The 22,974-nt window shown below is 30.4% G+C and overlaps 1 long non-coding RNA gene across 2 annotated transcripts in view; it reads right to left on the bottom strand.

The window, feature by feature from the left end:
- Positions 1 to 19,882, bottom strand: part of LOC145254666 (uncharacterized) — a 155,668-nt gene extending 135,786 nt beyond the window's left edge. Inside the window, exons 1-5 of one of the 2 annotated variants that reach the window (XR_013863788.1) lie at positions 19,264 to 19,882; positions 9,806 to 10,074; positions 5,747 to 5,902; positions 2,956 to 3,094; positions 2,473 to 2,516 (exon numbers count right to left, since the gene is read on the bottom strand). This is a non-coding gene — a long non-coding RNA (uncharacterized LOC145254666). Of the gene's footprint in view, positions 1 to 2,472; positions 2,517 to 2,955; positions 3,095 to 5,746; positions 5,903 to 9,805; positions 10,075 to 18,967; positions 19,122 to 19,263 lie in introns of those variants that run through there. The other variant, XR_013863789.1, reaches the window with a different exon arrangement.
- Positions 19,883 to 22,974: the final 3,092 nt, after the last annotated feature.

A 22,974-nucleotide genomic window follows, 5' to 3' on the forward strand; every position in this document is an offset into this window, starting at 1 on the left:
GCAACGAGAGTCTTGAAGATGAGCATGGTGGTCGGCGATCAGATGTTGACAATCAATTAAGAGTTGAAGCCAATCGATGCACAACATTCGAGAACTTGCTTCTGAATTAGACATAACATATACTAGGATTTCCAACCACTTGAGAGATTGGAAAGACAAAAAAAAAAACTTGATAAATGGGTGGCTCATAAATTGAACAACCATCAAGAGAAACGCTGTTATGAAGCGTCATCTTTCCTTTCTTTTATGCAACAAGAACGACCCATTTCTTGACCGGGTTGAGACTTGCAATGAAAAGTGGGTTCTTTACAATAACTGGCAACGCTTAACTCAATGGTTAGACACAGATGACGCTCCATGACACGTCACGAAACAAGAGTTGCACCAAAAGAAGGTCATGCTGACTGTTTGGTGGTTTGCGACTAGTTTCATCCATTACAGTTTATTTTTTTATGTAGGCGAAACCATTACAGCAGAGAAGTATTGTCAACAAATGGATGAAATGCATCACAAACTTTAACACCCAGCATTAGTCAACAGAAAAGGCCCAATTGTCTTCCATGAAAATGCTTGACTGCACGTTGCTAAACCGACCCTGCAAAAGTTGAAAAAAAAAAAAAAAAACCTCTTCTCCACCCTCCATACTCTCCAAACCTCTCACGTACTGACTACCACTTTTTCAACTTGACAACTTTCTGTGTGAGCTATGCTTCAAAACCGAATCGATATCAAAAACGCCTTCAGCAAATTCATCCCCGCCAGAACATAAGATTTTTTACGTTACTTTGCATAAATCTATTTGTTTTGCGTTTGCAAAAGTGTTGATTCTGATGGTGCTTATTTCGATCAATAAATTTTTGTTTGAACAGAGATATGTTCATCTGAATTTAAAAGTTATAAAAACCGCAGAACTCCCTTGTCAGCCTCATATATAAAAGTAAAAAGTTTATTATGATAATACAAAAGAATGTTTTTTGTAATTGATGGTTTCTATAATTGTGTTCAATTCTATGGTAGGTCTGCTTAGTACGTGATATGTGTGTGCTATTTCTTAGAATCTTTTTCTTATATCACACAGATATAATGATATGCAAAAGATAGTATTTGTAGAGTTTAATCAAGACATTAAAAAATGAAAATATCGAAAGTTTAAATTGTACGTATCCGTTATGGAATGAAGTTCTAAAAAAAAAATTTCACTTAATTTCATCAAGTATTTATTTATTTATTTTTTTTTTTTACAGCAAAAAAAATTTTATGATACCGAGCAAAAGCTTTGATTTTTAGAAAGAAAAGTTAGTATTAAAGATGGGGAGGGAGTGTCGGCGCTTTACATTGAGTTATCTCCCCGTGGCATATTCAAAAAATTCCAAGATGTCTATTTTCAACGCGCTGTCATAAAAACGTGTTTTTCCACTGTATAAAAAAAAAAAAAAAAAAAAAAACTACTAGATCAAATTAAATTAAATTTTTTTCGGAGATCTTTTCAGATACGTACAATATAATCTTTTTTTTTTCGATATTTTCATTTTTTAATATTTTGATTAAACTGTACAAGTGTCCAAAAGACCAAATATGAACTCGACGACTGAATTTTGAATCTTCGAAATTAAAATCTGAACAGATTTTGAAATTGTGAATTTATAGCAAGCCAAAAGTTATATTTTTAATGCTACATTTTATTAACCACGAGCAAAAAGCTATAGTCTCATTCCAGGCAGCAATAAATTGGGAGTGGAGAAAGGGGTTATATATAAGTTACATATACTAATTACTAGCAGAGCCTGTGTACTGACATTGCCCGATGGAAATATGACACATATGTGAAGTATTATAAACTACTAGCAGAAAGCTACCTCTCCTTGCTATTTTTTTAAGTGGTTGTGGGGGATGCATACTTAAATTTGTAGATTATCATCTTCCACTGATTAAATAAGATTTTATCATTCAATTACATATGAACATCCTGGAAAACTTTGTGTAAACAAAAAAAAAAAAAACATTTTAGAATTTAGAGTTGATGATAAGTTTGAACATATTTCATGTAAAATGATCCCACATTTCTGGGCTATTATGACAGACAAAATTTTTAGTGTATAGATTTAGCAATAAAACAAAAATATGAATATTTTTTTTTTGTAATTTGAACAAATCAGAGAAGGAAAACCTAAAATTTTCTTTATCAATCAAAATAGTGGAAAGGAGGTTTAAAATTATATTTTGTAAATAAAAAAATATATATTTAACAACAAACAATACTTTTAATTACATTGTATAGATAGATAAAAATCAAAATTATTGAATAAATTCTGAAAATTTCATGATATTAAAAAAAATTCTTTGATTTGTGGTTTGTTTACAAAATTAAGTTCCTCATAGAAAAGGCAGGGGGTATGTGTATCAACTTTTTGTCGTCATTTTAATTAAAAACAGTGAATCCATTAAAAAGGAATTGAAATTTGAAATCATTACCTTTGGAATTTCTGCTTTAATTTTCTAAGAAGCTTTGATTTTTGCTGTAAAAGAGAAAAATAAAAACATTTTTTTAATTTTAATTATTTTGTATTTTTTGATTTTATATCAAGATTTGAATCCAAAAGTTGTTTTTTCTACAAGTTCACTGTTAATAGTTTTCACGTCTTATTTTGTTAAATGTTAGGATCGCATTTAACGAATTCTTTACAATTTACATTTTGTTTAAATATTTTTTTGTTTTATCAATTATGAAATACCAATATAAAAATTTGGAAAAAAAACAAAACAAAAATCAAATTCGCAAATCACAAGGATTTTTCTCGATTTAACTGATAAATTTGATGTCAACTGACAACTGACCGACAGTCAAGAAAGTTTTATGGATCGGACAAATTGGGAAAAAATTAGTAGATGATTCTCATTTCATATTTAATATGGAAATTTTAAACAAAATTTAAAAAAAAAAAAAAAAAAAATTACCAAAGATTTTTTCTTTTTATAACTCTGCAACAATTTGGCATCATCAACCTCCTTTCTTTGTCTTACTTTTCAACTTTTTTCTTCATTCTTTTTTAATTGTTTGCAGATTTCATAAAATTTGGTTTTTCAGGAATACGACCTTGAAATTGAAACAATTCAAATTTGAAAGTCATTATTATTAAATACAAAACATTTTTGTTCAAATGGAATCTTTTAATATGGAGCACTGTCTGATGGCTGACAATATTTGGGCAAGTGCTAATCTAGCTGCACTGAAAAGTTGTGATATAATGAAATAGTCTATGTGTGTGTGTGTGTGTATATATATATATATATTTATATATATATATATATATATATATATATATATAAAAGTGAGGAGTGTATGTGCATTGAGGACAATTTTTAACCTATATACTCAACAAACTTTTGATCTATAGACTTTAAATAAATATTCAGATATGTAGAAAACAGTTTAATCGATTTTCATCTGAAAAAAACGCTGCTAAGTGATCAAAATAAAAAAAAAACTGGTATGTGAAAGGCGTTGGATTTTTATCTGTTTGCTGTTTCACAAATGCGCATGCGTGAATGGTTCACACGACAGATTCATAATGTTAAAGCCCTGAGCCTTTAGATTTCTATTCATATTTTTCACGAGAATTACAAGGTAGCATTAAAAAATGAATATACCGAATCTATTTTTCATGGTTTGAGATTCTTTTAAAATGATCTTCCTCAAACTTCTCGCAAAATCAATTTACTCTAGAAACTCTTAATTTCATTTATTCAAATATTTATGTTCATTCGAGTAACAATAACTGCACATTCACAGGACATCCATTTTTTTTTTACTAAATCTAAGGATTTCTTTTAATCACTAAATTACAAAATGTTAATTTATTACAAAAATTAAACTGTTTTTCACATTTTTCTAATCAATAAAAACACATTTGACAAAAAACAAAAACAAAAAAAATTAATTTTAACCCTTTATAAACTGGTTGAACTAATTCGTTCAGTCGTAAATAAATGAATATAAGAGCATAAATAAAGTGGGAATTGATTCAACCATGCCTTTTACATATTAGTTCAGTATCTGGGTAGATGCCAGAAACCTCCAGATTACAACTGTTCATTGCTTGCATTCTGCCACCATCTCAAATTAACAATATTTTTTTTTTAATCATCTACATCATAATTCAGAGCATGAAGGGTTAAACTATAATATAAAATATAAAAGCGAAAATGTGTGTGAGGATATGCGCTTCTTTTGTATGTCCGGCAAAGGCTTTTTTTCGGGGGGGGGGGGGTCACTATTTCTTCCAACTTTTTATATACTCCCTAGAATATAACACCTCCGATTTACGAAAGGAGGTCGTGTCTATCTTTTATTTGAGTGACTTTTATGTTACAAAATTTGCGCTATTTTTTCCTCTCGTGTGTTTATTCATGTTTTTTATACATGAAAGCAAAACTACGAAAGTGAAGTCATGTTCTCGGCCTTTCATGCTGTGATGTCGAGAAAACAAGGAGCTTTGATCAAGGCAGGGAAAAAACCCATCAATTGTTTTTCACATTTTTCTAATCAAAAACACTTTAAAATATTAATTTATTAATTACCATTTCCACTAAATATATATATATACATATATATATATATATATATAGTCAGTAGAGTTTAGTTTCCTAGAAGTACATCCAATGAAACAACATGTGTTTACCAAAATAGTGCGCAATGAGTGAACAGAGCAGGTATATTAATTTTATTTATACAAACATTAATGGCTACATATGTGCATACATGGATCTGTAATCACCCACGTTGGGGGATTACGTCTTCAGGCCAAGAATTTTGACGGTAATTCTTGGCCTGAAGACGTAATCCCCCAACGTGGGTGATTACAGAAACATGTATGCACATATGTAGCCATTAATGTTTGTATAAATAAAATTAATAATTTATATATATATATATATATATATATACATAAAATGACATACATAGATACTCAAAGTACAATTAAATCAACACTTAGCTTTGGTCTTCTCCTTTTTTCTTTAGAAAGATAGTTTTTTTCAAAGTTCTTCATTTTCAATAACGTTGGTAATAGCAACATCTTTTTAAAGTACTGCCTTTCCTTTAAAAAGAGTTTTGTTGTCTTTTCTTGTTGAAAGAAATTTTTTAGATTAACTAAAAAAATTATCTGCTTAATACAAGCGCAAAAGACAGCTTTTAATTTTAACCATTACAGAAATGTCCTTTTAATTATTTATAAAAATTAACATAAAGCAACAAATGTTATTTTATTTATTTTTTAATTTTAACCATTACAGAAATGTCCTTTTAATTATTCATAAAAATTAACATAAAGCAACAAATTATGTTATTTTATTTATTTTTTAATTTTAACCATTACAGAAATGTCCTTTTAATTATTCATAAAAATTAACATAAAGCAACAAATTATGTTATTTTATTTATTTTTTAATTTTAACCATTACAGAAATGTCCTTTTAATTATTTATAAAAATTAACATAAAGCAACAAATTATGTTATTTTATTTATTTTTTAATTTTAACCATTACAGAAATGTCCTTTTAATTATTCATAAAAATTAACATAAAGCAACAAATTATGTTATTTTATTTATTTTTTAATTTTATTCTATTGTCTAAATTATATTGAAGAAATGTATTTAACACAACCTGTCTGAAATCATTCAAATTCAACATGTTATTGCAACAAAATAGCTGTAATTCAAATGAGAAAAATTCCAATTTTCTTACCAATCATTAAAAGAGTTTCGTAATTGCTTCATATTCCAAAACGTTTTCTTTTCATATTCAGACATTTCTTTTGCTATGAAAAATCGTTCGATGCTTGCAGAAATGCTGTTTGCATCAATTTGGATATTATCGTCTAAAGAATTTATATCCGTAAAACTGAAAAAAGATAATACAAAATCATGCAAAGAAAAATTCAATAAAAAATTTTACATACAAATACATTGTACAAAACAAAAAAATTTATCAAAGAAGAATTAAAAATACAAAAAAAAAAATAAATAAATAAAAATGGCTGCCTTGGAGTTAACATATTCAAGTTAATTATTAATTTTTTTTTTAATTTGAGAAACTGAAGAATGAAAGCGGATAAATCAATAAAAGTTTCTGAAAATATAACATTATAATTTTTTTTTAAATTTCGGAAATAAATTTTGAGTGAAAAGAAATTATTTTTTTGATTAAAAAATAAAAGAAAGAAATAAACAATCCTGCAAAATTTAAATAATTTAATTTTGGAAAAAATATTTGAATAGAAAAAAGTATTTTTTTTAAATTAAAAAATAAAAAAATAGAAATAATCCTGCAAAATTTAAATAATTTAATTTCAAGAAAAGTATGAGTAGAAAAAAAAAGTATTTTTTTTAACTAAAAAATAAGGCAAATGTTACCTTACGCTACAAGAGGACACCGACCAGGCTAATTTGTTTTTTTTAGAGGTATTCAAGGTTGCTGACAACGAATCGGATAATCAAACCCGTTGCAAATTTACCGTTTGCATGATATGATCCACTGGACCCAGGGACTACTTTGCACCATTTCACCATCTTTAGTGTTTTTTTTACTTTAGTATACATTTGAAATAAAGTTAAAAAAAAAAGAAAAAAGAATTGGTTCATTTTTGTTTGTGTTGCATAGTTTTTAATGCTTTTTAATTGATCTTAGTGATATATTTAGTTTTTATAATGGTTGTAAGTGTTTTTTTTTTTGTTACAATAGTGTTCGAGTAATAAAGTTGGAAGCAGTTTTTGACAACAATCGACCGACGGCAGGGCGAGTCAGATTTTTATGACAGAGTTCAAGGCCAGAGACAATTGGAGACAGATCGTGGCTTGGACGAGGTCAGAAAAGCTTTGGAACATCGAGCTGAACTGACAGCAACAGATGATCCCATCCTCGACAGAATGTAGAAGTGGATCAGCATGTAGAAAGTTGATGGGGACATACGTTATATATGAAGCACTGGAGTCTGTGTTTTTCTTGTGTTTTATTTTAGTTTTCTATGTGAGAACTTGTGCATGCCACCGACAGTGTGAGACGATATGGTCATAAGAAAATAAGATGCTGGAGAAAAAATCCACGGAACACAACGTTGCGGTCAGCGACTTGCGAGTTCGCCACGTGATGGTCACCCAAGATCATTAGAAAATTTGAAAAATTAAAAAGGGATAAGCAACAGAATTGTTATTTTTCATTATGAAAATATATTTCTTACAAGCTACACATAGGTAGCCATGCTTCATTCCTGAAACCTAATTACTCCAAGTAGGAATAAAATATGAACACTTCTGTGTAGCTAGATTGCCATAAATATATCAGCAGGCATTTTTTACGATAGCCAGCAAAACAAAAATGTGGTGAAACAGTCAAGTATGCAGAGTCCCTCTCCACCAGTGAAAAATTTACTTTCACCATGGTTAATGTTTGTGCAAAATTTTTTTAAAATCCAAGGCGTGGTTATTAAGTGGATACAAATGAACGATTTGGGATCAATTTTACCCCTATAATGCTCCTTAGGGGATCAACCAGAGTTCTCCCAGAAAATCTGTTGACAAAAATTTACTTACACCATGATTAATGTTTGTGCAAAATTTCAAAAACATTCAAGGCATGGTTACTGAGAAAAGTGTGAACAAATGAACGAATGAACAGGAGTGAATTATTAGGTCCAATCTCTCCTTTGTCAGGGGAAACAAAAAAAAAAAAAATATACAACAAATAACTGTTACCAAAGGCAAGATAAGTTACTCTTCTATCTACTTGGATAAGTTTTGTGCTGCAATGTTTTTTACAGTTAATGGGGTATGGTCCCTTACAGTTGGAAGATGCTGCTACTAGAAACTGACAAATAAAATTAATTCACGTTCTGCTACCAACTAATCAGAAAACAGAATTGTTCCATAAAAATGAAACCATTTTTAGCAACGTTGCATATATTTTCTTTGTGCCAACACGGGAAGAATCTTTTGCTTTTTGGCTACAAAATGATAAAGTCAGGAACCTGTACAGAACAGCTGTCCACTGGGAATTTGTCATCTCCAGGACTTGTATAGAATAACTACCCAGGAAACTGTTCTGAAACTAAACATGGCTTCCAACTCCAGATTTTGTTTTCATTTTTTTTAAACGCTTATTTATTTTAGTTGAATCTGAACAGAAAAAGGAAAGTGACAGCTTTATAGCCATTTGCATTCTTGATAATTCCCCAAAAATTGAAATTTAAAATAATGGTTGAAACCCATCCAATAAACATCAACCATACAAACATGTAACATTTTACCCGTATTTTAATTTTCTATTTTTGAGTGATTATCGATGTTTTAGAAACTGGTCATAACAGCCTCCGTATTTGTTTTTTTCTTTTAAACACTTGACAATTTTTTTTTCTTTTAAACACTTGACAATTTTTTTTTCTTTTAAACACTTGACAATTTTTTTTTCTTTTAAACACTTGACAATTTTTTTTTCTTTTAAACACTTGACAATTTTTTTTTCTAAGTTAATCGCTTTTGTTTTTTTTTTTTTAAACACTTGACATTTTTATTTCTAAGTTAATCGCTTTTGTTTCATTGGCTACTATAAAAAATGTTTTACAAACTAAACAAGCCGCACATGTGTGGTCCCTGTCTGGTGCTGCATGTGAGATGATGCCACAAAAAATAGTGAAGAAATGATGAATGTGAGAAGTGTGAAGGGTCAACGTTGCCATCACATTTTCATCAAGTCTCAGAAAAATCTAATGCATGGGGCAAAAGTTATGGAGTAAAAAGTGTCATTTTTTGCAATTTGGGGCATTTGTAACCACTTTTGAGCTCCTAGGAATGCCAAATCCCAGTGAAAATGGACAAACGGTGCAGTTTCATGCCTTAAGACATATTTGCATTCAGTACCATGGAAAACCATTATATAGACATATATATCAAGTTTTTGAGTAATATGAAAAAAGAGCTCCAAAATGGCATGTTTTTTTAGCCCTAAAAGTCCCAGATGGATGCGAACCAGAATTTTGCCAGGGTCACCCATATTGAATTTATATTGAGAACAATGGCCTCCACATTTTGGCCAAGTTTCAGGAAAATCTAATGGATGGATCAAACGCTATGGGGTAAAACTTGTTTTTTTGGAGCATTTTGACCTCTTTTGAGCCCCTGGGGATGCCGAATCCCAGTGTAAATGAATAACAGTACTGTTTCAGGCCTTAACGCATGTATATTTGAGTTGACCACCGTGAAAAACCACTATATAGTCAGACATATCAAGCTTTTGTTGAGAAATATGAAAAAAGAGCCACAAAAGGGGTGTTTTTAGCACTGAAAGTCCACGGGGACGCGAACAAAAATTTTGCCAGAGTCACCCATACTAGATTTATAATAAGAACAATGGGCTCCACATTTTGGCCAAGTTTCAGAAAAATCTAATGGATAGATCAAAAGTTATGGGAGAAACGTGTCATTTTTGGCCATTTTAAGGCATTTTTGACCTCTTTTGAGCCTCTGGGGACACAACGGAAATTTTCGCAAAAAATTTATTTTACTGCGCACATCTATTTAACGAAATACAATTTGTTGCAAAATCTCAGGAAAAACTAATGAATGGTTATCTGGCAATCGTCCGGACTAATGGATGCACAGACGCCACTGAAAGCATAGGTTCCTCTCTGATAAATCAGGGGACCAAAAAGTGATGAAGAAACAAATATGTAACAAAAAAAAAAAAAATTTTGTTTTAAATTTAAAAAAAAAATATATTATTGAAGACAAGATAAATCACTCTTCTACCTACCTGGATAAGATTTTGGTGTTTCAACTTTTTTTAAAGCATTTAAGTTTTAACCACAAGTTGTGCTGAGCGCTTAAAAAAAAAAAAAAAAAAAAAAAAAAAAGATGGTGACGTGAGGCTGCGTTAATTCCCTTCATTCCAGTTTGGTGGCTAGGAGGTAAAAGCTTAGCAAATGGAGTCAAAAGTGGTTTTGTGGCTGGGTTTGAATCTCTCGAACGGTAGGAATTGTCTCATCTTACACTGATAATTGCAAAAGCATGACGCACTAGTATCTGTAAGTATAAAGAATAATTATTTATGATTATATATCTATACACACATAAAAATAAAGAATAATTATTTATGATTATATATCAATACACATATAAAAATAATTATTTATGATTATATATCTATACACACATAAAAATAAAGACTAATTATTTATAATTATATATCTATACACATATAAAAATAAAGAATAATTATTTATGATTATATATCTATACACATATAAAAATAAAGAATAATTATTTATGATTATATATCTATACACATAAAAATAAATAATTATTTATGATTATATATCTATACACATAAAAATAAAGAATAATTATTTATAATTATATATCTATACACATATAAAAATAAAGAATAATTATTTATGATTATATATCTATACACACATAAAAATAAAGAATAATTATTTATAATTATATATCTATACACATATAAAAATAAAGAATGATTATTTATGATTATATATCTATACACACATAAAAATAAAGAATAATTATTTATAATTATATATCTATACACATAAAAATAAAGAATAATTATTTATAATTATATATCTATACACATATAAAAATAAAGAATAATTATTTATGATTATATATCTATACACATAAAAATAATTATTTATGATTATATATCTATACACACATAAAAATAAAGAATAATTATTTATAATTATATATCTATACACATAAAAATAATTATTTATGATTATATATCTATACACATATAAAAATAAAGAATAATTATTTATAATTATATATCTATACACATAAAAATAAAGAATAATTATTTATAATTATATATCTATACACACATAAAAATAAAGAATAATTATTTATAATTATATATCTATACACATATAAAAATAAAGAATAATTATTTATGATTATATATCTATACACATAAAAATAAAGAATAATTATTTATAATTATATATCTATACACATATAAAAATAAAGAATAATTATTTATAATTATATATCTATACACATATAAAAATAAAGAATAATTATTTATGATTATATATCTATACACATATAAAAATAATTATTTATGATTATATATCTATACACATATAAAAATAATTATTTATGATTATATATCTATACACATATAAAAATAATTATTTATGATTATATATCTATACACATATAAAAATAATTATTTATGATTATATATCTATACACATATAAAAATAATTATTTATGATTATATATCTATACACATATAAAAATAATTATTTATGATTATATATCTATACACATATAAAAATAAAGAATAATTATTTATGATTATATATCTATACACATAAAAATAAATAATTATTTATAATTATATATCTATACACACATAAAAATAAAGAATTATTTATAATTTATATCTATACACATATAAAAATAAAGAATAATTATTTATGATTATATATCTATACACATAAAAATAAATAATTATTTATGATTATATATCTATACACACATAAAAATAAAGAATAATTATTTATGATTATATATCTATACACATAAAAATAAATAATTATTTATAATTATATATCTATACACATATAAAAATAAAGAATAATTATTTATGATTATATATCTATACACATATAAAATAATTATTTATGATTATATATCTATACACATATAAAAATAATTATTTATGATTATATATCTATACACATATAAAAATAATTATTTATGATTATATATCTATACACATATAAAAATAAATAATTATTTATAATTATATATCTATACACATATAAAAATAAAGAATAATTATTTATGATTATATATCTATACACATAAAAATAAAGAATAATTATTTATAATTATATATCTATACACATATAAAAATACAGAATAATTATTTATGATTATATATCTATACACACATAAAAATAAAGAATAATTATTTATGATTATATATCTATACACATATAAAAATAAATAATTATTTATTATTATATATCTATACACATATAAAAATAAAGAGGTGGAACGATAAAAGTGTTACCCTAAAGAAAACAATAATTTTATTTTAAAACTTTTAATGAAAATAAAAAATCAACTCAGGTAACTTGATTATGTAGTAGAGCTGACATCTACTCAATGTAACTGCTTTTAGCCTCAATCACCACCTTGATACATGTCCGGAACTGGGAGCATGCCTTTTCTACAAGCGCCAGCGGGAGTTCGGCAGAAGGCAGCAATTGGGCTGGTTTTGGTTTTTGTGGGAGGTCATGTTGGTGATGTTCTCAACTTATGAACAAACGAAGTACTCTAGCAGGATCAGGTTGGGGAAGGGGGGGGGGGTCAGTGAGAGAACGGTACAAAGTCGTAGCATTCCTTCTGAAGCCAAGCCTGGGTCTCTTTGGACTTATGGGTTTGCACTGGGTCCTGCTGCCACACCCAGGGTCTGCCAGCAGTCATCTGATTGCCCCAAGGGATCACCACACTCTTCAGCACATCCAGGTACTTTGGTATTGACGTTCAAGACGACTTCGAAAATGTGAGGTGGCGTGAGGTGGCCCTCACTTGAAACCACAATAAAGACCATAATCGTGATCGGAAACTTTGTTTTCATCAGCCTGGGCATGTCCCTGTTATTCGTGGAATCCAGCGACGCATTTTGATGATGCTGGCAATGGTCTTATCATAACGTGGATCAATAGAGAGCATGTTGTACAGCAGCGCATCTTTGATCTTGCTCATTGAATATTGTGTCACTTTCAGACATGATAAAAGGTTCCTCTCGCTCTTGGGATTTGTACAAAACTGGCCAACTAGTAGATGATCTGAAAAAAAAAAAAAAAAAAAAAAAAACGGTTTCCGTCAAACAGAAATGGAATGATGTCTTTTCTAAGGCTACAATTTTGTTGTTCCACCCTGTACATATATATTTTTAAAATTTATGAACATATTTGTATAGAAAAATAAATTCATAATATTTATCAAGCAGAAGTATTTTAAAAGAAAATGTTAAAAAGGAAAAAGGCTGAATTTATGGTAAAGTTCGAATTCAGTCTGTGATTAGTAAAAACAAAGGATTTGTGAAGCAGTTTTTCTGCATGGTGAATATGCTACACAAGTGTTGAATTAAGACCATTTATGAGTCAAAGGGAGATAACTAAGTATGACAGAATTTAATTGGAATTCATTATTGAGATGAGTATTATTTTTTAATTTTATTTATTGCGGACTATTATCCTCATCTTTTCTTAGTTGTTTCACAACGTTTCGGCCAACTATTCCTCTGGCCTTCGTCAAGTGGTAACCGCGATAGGAAAGGAACTCTGAATCTTCTGACAGCATTCTCGGCAATAACTACCTTCCGTAGTTGTTGTTTCATCACGTATTGGCCAAGTAAGCCTCTGGCCGGCTTTGGGTAGGATTGAAACCGCTATCTTCAGACAATTTTCACCTGGAACTATAGAGATTCAACGTCTCTATCAACTGCGCCACGGGCCCCAAAGAGCGATCAAAGTTGAATTTTTTGGTTTTATAAATTCATGTTTATTTATTATCCAATCTTCCATGGCCGGGTTCATACCGAATGGCATATATTATTTTAATTGCAACTTATTATTGAGATTAATTTTATTTATTAATTTTATTTATTGCAAACTATTATCCTCATCTTTTATTAGTTGTTTCATTAAGAAAAGATGAGGATGATAGTTTGCAATAAATAAAATTAATATGACAGAATTATTTGACGTTATCATATGGTGCTTCCATTTTTTTTAGTTCCAGTTGATTTGGTTTTGTATTTGAGGAATAAAAATCACCTAATGCTTATTAAGATACAGATGACAGCTCGATTATTCAAATATGTCAATTATTCAAATACGCCGATTATTCAAATATGTCCTTGTAAGCCAAAGTAAGGTGCTTCTCCATTATAGGGACGAGATTTTGTTGTCGATAGATGGAGTTTTCAGATTTAAAAAAAAAAAAAAAAACAATGGTTCCAACTGATGTTTTTTTGTCAATTCTAATAAATTACAATTGTAGCTTCCAAATTATGTAGTCGAAATCACCTGAATATTACTGAATTATTAAAAAAAAATACAACTTTAATCGTGTTAGCAGGTGAAAAATTTCCGCCATATTTGTTGATTTCGTACGGAAAATTACCTCCTGTTGAACTCTCATGTGTTTTACGATCGTTTTCAAATTCTATTTTTTATTTTCTTTAATAAAAAATTTTCTACCTATTTCGTAATTTTTGGATATAATTACTGAAAAGATACAAGGAATACATAGATATTATTTTCGTGTGAAATTCAGATTTACGATTTCCAAAAATCTCGTCCCAATTCTGTAGAAGCGCCAAAAATAATATTACTTACTTGTCATGTCAAAAATAGTAACACATCCAAATATTATGAAAATTCATTGAGTATTAAGTTATTTATAGTTCCTATTTACAACGCCTCCCCACGGGACAGAGTTAGACACCAGGGTTGTTTTTTAACGTGGAGAAAAAGGAACAAAAATAAAAATTGTCTCAGTCGTGAAGGATTTCTCCTCCACTGATAGAGAACAAGAAATTGAAGTGCAGCATCTGAAGAAGAGATACTACACTTTGAGATATTAAATCCTTTATTCATGTTAAAAATACAGTCAAAATCAACGATGAACAAAAAACTTAGGCACATGGCCAACTCAAAAGGGGGGATTGTGGGGGTCGTTGGTCATCCTTGTCACTCCAGAACTAAACAAAATCAAGTTTCTCCCAGCTAGTATCTTCTTTCACCATAATACCGTATTCACCCTTTCATATTGGGGGACGTCCTACTTAACTCCCAGTTTTTAAAACATTTTTTATTGACGTGTAAAAAACAAGAGATACTACACTTTGATGTTGTCCCGAAGGCCAAGTACTATATTTTGTCATATTTACGAAAAATTGGTGAAAACTACATTTTTTGTAGATGTTTTTAGAAGGAAGGGAAGATTTCAAACACAAGGGATAAAACCCAGAGGCTAAAATGTTAAAAGCTTTCGAATAGCGACTAACATTTTAAGCCTATAGGGATAAACTTTTACTAAAAAACACAATAGCAGATTTTCTACTCAATAAAATTTTGTAATATTTGGATATACTATTTTTGACACGACAATTTAACAAGTAATTATTTTTGATTACAAGGACATATTTCAAAACTTGATCTGTCGATTATCTTAACAATCCCAAATCACTTTGTACCTTCAAACGGTCTCATGTAATATATCTTTATTTACTGGCATGGTGGCAGCAATTTTTTTTTTTTTTTTTTTTTACTTTAGAGTAACCACTTATCAAGGCTCAAAGGCCACTTAAGGATATGGGTTAATGAATGCAAGGTTCAAGTGTAGTAATCATTAATGGTGTAAACTGGATACAATTCGATTATTTATGGGAACGGCTCAACAAGATCTAATTTACATTGGATTTGAAGGCTACTATGTTCTATTCAACTGGGAAGCAGTCCAGCGGAACAGTGTTCTACAGGCAGGAGTTCTGGGAAAGAAGCTTTGTTCATGGAATCTGCGTTTAGATTTAGTCACAGATAAAGAGTGGGGAAGATAGTCGGTTGTATTTTTGTCAAAGTTTGGCAAGAGGGAAACCATAGATTGGAGTTCAATCGAGCACTTGCTATGTAAATAACGATAGAGCAGAGACAGGCTCATGATGTCTTTTCTGTGGGAAAGAAGTGATTTTTAGGGGTCTGTTATGAAAGAATATCACATTTAAATTGTTATCGACAAGTAGTTTTCTAAGACCATTATTATTAAATTTATTCCGGATTGTTTTCACTGGTCACCATGTTTGTTTTTGTGCATGTGCAAACAAACATGGCGACCAGTGAAAATAATACATTTGATAATAAAGGTTTTAATATCATGAAAAATACTTGTCGCCATCAATTTTAAATGTATTTATTTATTGAAAGAGATTTTTGCCTTTAAACTGTAAAAATTTGAATGTTGTATCCATATATATCAGATGGACCAGAAAGTTCTTGCGGTTTTTAAACTAAAGTTCAGATGAACATATCTTGGCTCAAAAATTTGATTAAAATAAGCACCATCAGAATCAGCACACAGTTGCCAACGCAAAACATGTATTTATGTTAGTAACGTCAAAATCTTGCGCTCTGGTGGCAATGAAATCGCTGAAGACGTTTTTCATATTGCTTTGGTTTTTGAAGCATTTCTCACAGAGAAAGTTGTCGAGATGCTCGAAAATGTAGTAATTGGTAGGTGAGAGGTCTGGAAAGTATGACAAATGAGGCAGCGTTTCGTAACCAAATTCGTTCAACTTCTGCAGGGTCGATTTAGCAACGTGTGGTCGGGCAACGTCATGGAAGAGAATCAGGCCTTTTCTGTCGATTAATGCTGGATGTTGGTTGTCCAAGTTTTTTATGCATTTCATCCATTTGTTGACAGTATTTCACCGGTGTAAAGGTTTTGCGGGTTTGTATTACTGTACACATAGATTCGAAAAAGTTGTCAAAAAACAAATATATAACAAATAAATGTTATCAAAGGCAAGATAAGTTACTTTTCTGCCAAACTGGATATATTTTTTGTGTTTTTATTCAATGTAACATATTTATTCAGTTCGAAAAACATAGTGTTTACTGATGTATTCGAAAATTCAAGATGGCGTCTCACACCATTTTTAACACCGTAAGTTTGGAAAAAGGTGTTATAAATAAAAAACTATACAAAATACTATTAAAAACCCGCCGAATATATGTCAACCTATGTCACAGTAATATATTGAGCGAGTTTTTAACAGTATTTTATCCGTTTTTTTTTATTTATAACATCTTTTCCCACACTTACCGTGTTAAAGAGAGAATCAGACGCCATCTTGAATGTTCCAATACATCGGTAAACACTGTATGTTTTTCGAGCTGAATAAACATGTTACATTGAATAAAAACACGAAAAATATATCCAGTTTGGTAGAAAAGTAACTTATCTTGCCTTTGATAACATTTATTTGTTATATATTTGTTTTTTGACAACTTTTTCGAATCTATGTGTACAGTACAGTACAAACCGGATTTTGCTTACATTTAAAAAACTACTAGATGAGATCGGTCGCCGACCACCAAACAGTCAGTATGATCTTCTTTTGGTGCATCAATAGGTGTATCAGAATTTTTGTAGGAATTTTTGACACCCCTAACACGAAACTGCGAATAAAATATAAAAAAAACTCGGAATTTCTCTTTCAAAAGTGGGTCATTTATTTTCTTTATGGATTATACTTCCAAAATAAACTAACAAAGTTGTTTTAAAAGTAATAAATTTTTTTTTTTTTTAAAAACAGTAATGAATTTTATGAACTCAATATTTTTCAATTTTTAAACTTTAAAAATCTATCAAAATTCTATTGATTCTATTTTTACGATATTTTCAGGGTCAATGTGAAATTTTATGCTCTTTCCAATAAACCGAATATAATATTTTAGAAAACGTTTTTTTTTTTTTAAATTCACCCCCCCCTTTTCAAGTGTCTATTAAAAAGTAAATAATTAATTTACTCAAATTTTTATATATTACAAATTGAAGAGAAAAGGTCAATAAATAATACCTTAAAATTTAAAACAAAAAAAAGTAGTGTTATTTTTAAATTTACCTGTAAAGTTCGAAGTTTAAAACCTTTTTTTAAAACCACGTTGTTTGTTTTTTTGTCCTTGGTCCTTGCTCCTTTAATTGAAAAAAATTAGGGATTGAATTACATTTTTCGAGGAGTTATAAGCTTGGAAAGACGTGGTGGAATTATTCACTATTTTTCACGAAATTTCTGACACACCTACCACGATCATTATCTTCCAGATTCTCGTCGCGGCCATGAAATTTTTTAAACCACCATTGTGCTGTGCGTTCAGTAGTGGTTCCTGAGCCAAGAGCGCTTTATTGATATAGAAAGCAGCAGTATTTTGGCCTAGCTTGAATTGAAATAAGAAAATTGTGTGAATTTGTTTTGTTTTTTCCATCTTGTATTCAACGTTGTGAAAAACAATATTTTTAAAACGATTGTAATTTACACAATTAGATAGAGCGAAAACGCTATTTAAAATGATATATAAAGTAAAGGTATTATAATGAAAAATTATTTCAAAATACATTATTTGAAATCAAAAATTCCGCAAGAACTTTCTTGTTCACCTAATAAATAATCAAGAAATTATTTATTGTTTCGCTCTGCTATAGTCAACAGATCGATTTTTTTTATATGTGGTTTTAAGCTAAAACAGCAGTAATTACTTAATGTACATGTCGAAAATAGTATAATATCCAAAAATTACGAAAATTCCAGGAGCTAGCATTGAACACCTTGAAGATTACGAATACAGAAGACATACTGGTCAATTTTTACAACGTGCTCCTAGCGTATTACAAGCACCCGCACCCCAACCTCCCCATTTCCGGCTTTCGGAATAAACACCACCCAACCTCAAAAGCCGTTCTTAACATAGGAAGGTTGGGGGTGGGGGGTATTCCGAAAGCCGTTCTTAACATGAAAAGGTTGGGGTGTTTATAATACGCTGGGACACGTCGGGAAATTGACCGACATACTTATCTCCAGTTTCGTGACTTTAATGGCTTCGACATTTGTGGCCTTTGGCCTTTTTTCTACTAAAAACGCAATATCAGTTGCTCTACTGTATGAATTTTCGTAATTTTTGGATATATTACAATTTTCGATATAACATTTAAGTAAGTACTGTTGTTTAGGCTTAAAAATACAGATTAAAAATAAATCGATCTGTCGGCTATTTTTATAAGCATCAATGTTTCTTTCTGAATTCCCTGTCGATTAATAAATTCTTGTAAATTAAACTTTACAATCTTTAATTGTGTTCATGAGTTTACTTACATAAGAAGTCTTTAAACTTTTCTTGGTACGTGCGTCCAAGAAAGTCGAACATCTTCACTCAACTTCCTTTCGGGAACTTGCAGATCGACAAAAGTTACAAAAACTAGCATCGTGTAGGACGAACAGGTATTAAGAGAAAAAATAAATAAATAAAATATAAATAAAATAAAAATGAAATAAAATAAAAATGAAATAAAATAAAAATGAAATAAAATAAAAATGAAATAAAATAAAAAATGAAATAAAATAAAAAATGAAATAAAATAAAAATGAAATAGACACGTGCTATCCCTTACCTGTACATCGGGGGGGGGGGGGATCCACGATGTTGTTCGAGTGTGCGTGATCAATTAGCTCCTTCCCATCCAGGGATGGGGAATATGTCACTTGTTTGCCATCTAAATATAGTTTTAAATAAGTGTTAAAGTTGCAAACTTTTTTGATTAGTGGAATGCTCGCGAAAAAGTTGTGGAACCGCAAATTATCACAAAAAACCGCATTGTACTCTTTTGTCATGAAAAGCGAGAAATCGAACAAGTCGGTGAATAAAAATCGCCACCATGCTTTTAAAGTTCCGACTTTTTTCTTTTCATGTAATAGTTACGTTTAATTAATTTTGTTTCTTTTTGTCGACTTGTTTACTTTATTCAAATTAGCTATTATATTTATTTTTAATATATAAGTAACTAGTATAGCAAAGTATAAGTAATTAAAGTAGATAATAAAAAAAAAGCAAACGAATTACATGATCAGAGTACTCAAGGTTTTACGGTACAACTTTTAAGCCCGAGTGAGAAGAGCGCCAAAAAAAAAGACGAAAGGGTGAAACATTCCCTCCCACTAACAAGTACCCGTCCCCAACGCGCACCGTTCTCCCGACACCGAACGGCGTTGAGTCACGGCATATGGTTGGCGGAGCTAGTCTGATATTGACCAATCAAACTAGCCGTTGCAAGGTTTTAAGTTAGGGCGGACATTTATGTGTGTATGTGTGTGTTTGTGTTTTTAGGAGCTAGAACCCCATCATTACCGCCAGTTTCAAATCCAAACAAAGGGAACCGGTAATGCAATGCAGCTAAATAGGATAGGGTTTGCGGGTGATATGAAAAAAAAAAAAAAATAAGGCATTCAAAATATGGTAAATTTTTAGATTAGGTCCACCTCCACAATTTTCTTTTAAATGACGACTTGAATAGGTTTTCGACTATGCTGAATACGGAAATCGCATTGAAATTTTCCAGAAAAAAGTAGTTATCGAGATATATAAAGTTTTATTATGCATTGTATTCTGTAGCGTCCATCTTTGTTACGCGCGTGCGCGCACCATAAACAAATCTATGCGCGTAACAAAGATGGCCGCCAAAAAATACAATGCATAATACAACTTTTTATATTTCGATAACTACTTACTTCTGCAAAATTTCAATGCGATTTCTATATCTAGCATAGTCGAAAACTTATAAAAGTTGTCATTTCAAAGAAAATTGTGGCGGTGGACCTAATCTAAAACAATACCCAAAATATTTCTTGTCTAAAACATTATTTCATGAGGAGTCATTTCGTGTAAAAACAAGTTAATTTAAAATAAATTAACTTTTTTATCACGAAATGACTCCTCATGTAATCTCGAGAAAAGTATGATTAAAATGTGTAAAAATTGAATAAGTAAAAGATTAACATGGATGTCATTTGCAATTTCGTAGACCAAGTAACAGCTTTCGACCTTGCAATAAAAAACCAAGATCGAATGAAACGGAACGAACTTTTATTTTTATGTAGACTGAATGCAAGAAAAAACATGAATAATAAAACAATTATTTTAAATTAATTTTTTGCTATACTTTAGAATGACAAATAATTTAAGCAACTTTTAAACTTTTATTTTGAGGTAAAATTTAGTTTTAATTTAAAATGAAAAATAATTTATGTAGAATAAATATACGCGAAGGATTTGGTGCTGCTTAAAGAAGTAGGTCCAGCAGACGAGCCTCGTTCTGAAAAATGTGACAGCGGTGCTTCTATCATTATTGACCCTTTGAATGATGGATATAGAAAGCAGTAATAAATGTTCGAAATTTCTTTGCAATTTTTTTTTTCTACTTTTAACTTAACTTGCTTTTATATTTCACCATTTCGTTTTTAAGTAATAAATGCTTCTCCACATGGCACGAGCCTTTTCTAGTCTCACACAAAAACACACGTTCACATTTCAAGCTATATTACTTGTCATATACATACACGCACACAAACATACACGCCCACGTCCACACACATACATATATTCACGTTCGCGTACATACACTCACATTCACGTATATATACACACACGCTAACGTACACACATGTACTCACACACGCACACACGTACGCACACACTTACGCACACAAGGACGACATCACTTCCCCTTTCAAAGGAAATACACACATACGCAAAAGACCACCGGAAACAAGTATAAAAGAAAGAGCAATAAGCGGCTTCTTCCTTTTAGGACCAGCTTTTGAGCTGTACGGTCTATGGACCGATAGCGTGCCCTTTTGGCATGCGCGCACACACACGTGCCTCACACCACTTGCTACTATGTGGGACAAAAAGCTAACAGACAGTACGTACACTTTATACGCTTTCTCTCTCCATGAACTGGATTGACTTTCTCACTCTATCTCCCCTTCAGCTTTGGTCCATCAAAACAGACATGTGCGCAACTCTCTACTGAGCTTAACCCTCTCTTTCTACAGGCCGGCTTGCCACTTCGCGTTTCTCTATTGCATTCCCCTTTCCTTCCACGTGCGTAGTCGTCAACAGACGAATGAACACGTGTACACCCAAGACTTTCATTTCTCAACAGAAAATAAACAACATGTTTATTTTATTCCAGCATTTGAGTTCTTTGTTTCCTTCATTCAATTCGTTTCATTATTTTTTTCTCGTAGCGAGTTTAGGGTATTTATATACTAGTCTTTAAAACCCGACCTTGTATCTAACTCTGCCCTCGTGGGGAGGCAAGTAAATAGGAAGTAATATGACGGCTGAAAACGTTTTTCGACCACCATAAAAGCATTACAATACATTTAAACCCTGAAGAATTTCGGCCATGATGCACGCCCTTGTTGTTCTAAGTTAACAACTAGCCACTATTTGTAACGTGAACCGACATCTTGCTGCCCAACTCCCCACATAGTACTCCTGTAGCTTATGTCCCTGATAGTAGCCCCTTACATCAAAGTGGCAATGTGCCTTGTTTGGGGTGAAAATGTAAACAAAAAAAAAAAAATCGAACACTCTACTGAGGTTCTCTCCCACACACGAACATGTATGCTTTTTTGTATATCCTCAGACTAGACTCTTTTTTTTAGCCTATTGACTTGGAATGAGCGCTTTATGCCAAATTAATGGCTGAATATAGTTAAATGATGAAAACCTAATTATAGACACTCAAAATGTCGAAAATGTACAAGATTTCAACTACATGTATACAGTTTTCACAAACAAAGTAGATGACACTAAAGAAATAAGACGACGTATTGCAATGGCAAGAACAGCAATGATTGTGCTAACCAATATCTGGAAAGACAGAACCATTTCATGACGCATAAAGAAACGATTCCTGCAAGCTTTGGTATTCTCAGTAGCAACATACGAAGCAGAAAATTGTGTCTTGAAGAATGTCGACAAGAGGAAAATTGTTGCTTTTGAATTGTGGTGTTAACGTAGATTTCTTTGTGTAAGCTAGGTGGACAAACATACAAGCGAATGGGTTCTGGAGAATATTGAACTATGCCTGGGGAAATACGTACCGTAACTATACTTGTTATGCTGTGTTACTGTAACTATTCCATCTGTGTATTTCAAATCTTCACCATTTGTGATGTCGTCCTAAAATGACATCAAAATAATGTATACTTATCTATGATGAAGATTGACCTGATCCTAAGCGCAGAACCATCCCACAACCACCTTCGCATCAACCAGTAGACCAATCACACAATACCTGTGGTACAATGTCCTA

Source organism: Euprymna scolopes, chromosome 30 (genome assembly GCF_053919585.1).
Source record: "Euprymna scolopes isolate OS-2025 chromosome 30, ASM5391958v1, whole genome shotgun sequence".
Classification (NCBI taxonomy): Eukaryota; Metazoa; Mollusca; class Cephalopoda; order Sepiida; family Sepiolidae; genus Euprymna; species Euprymna scolopes.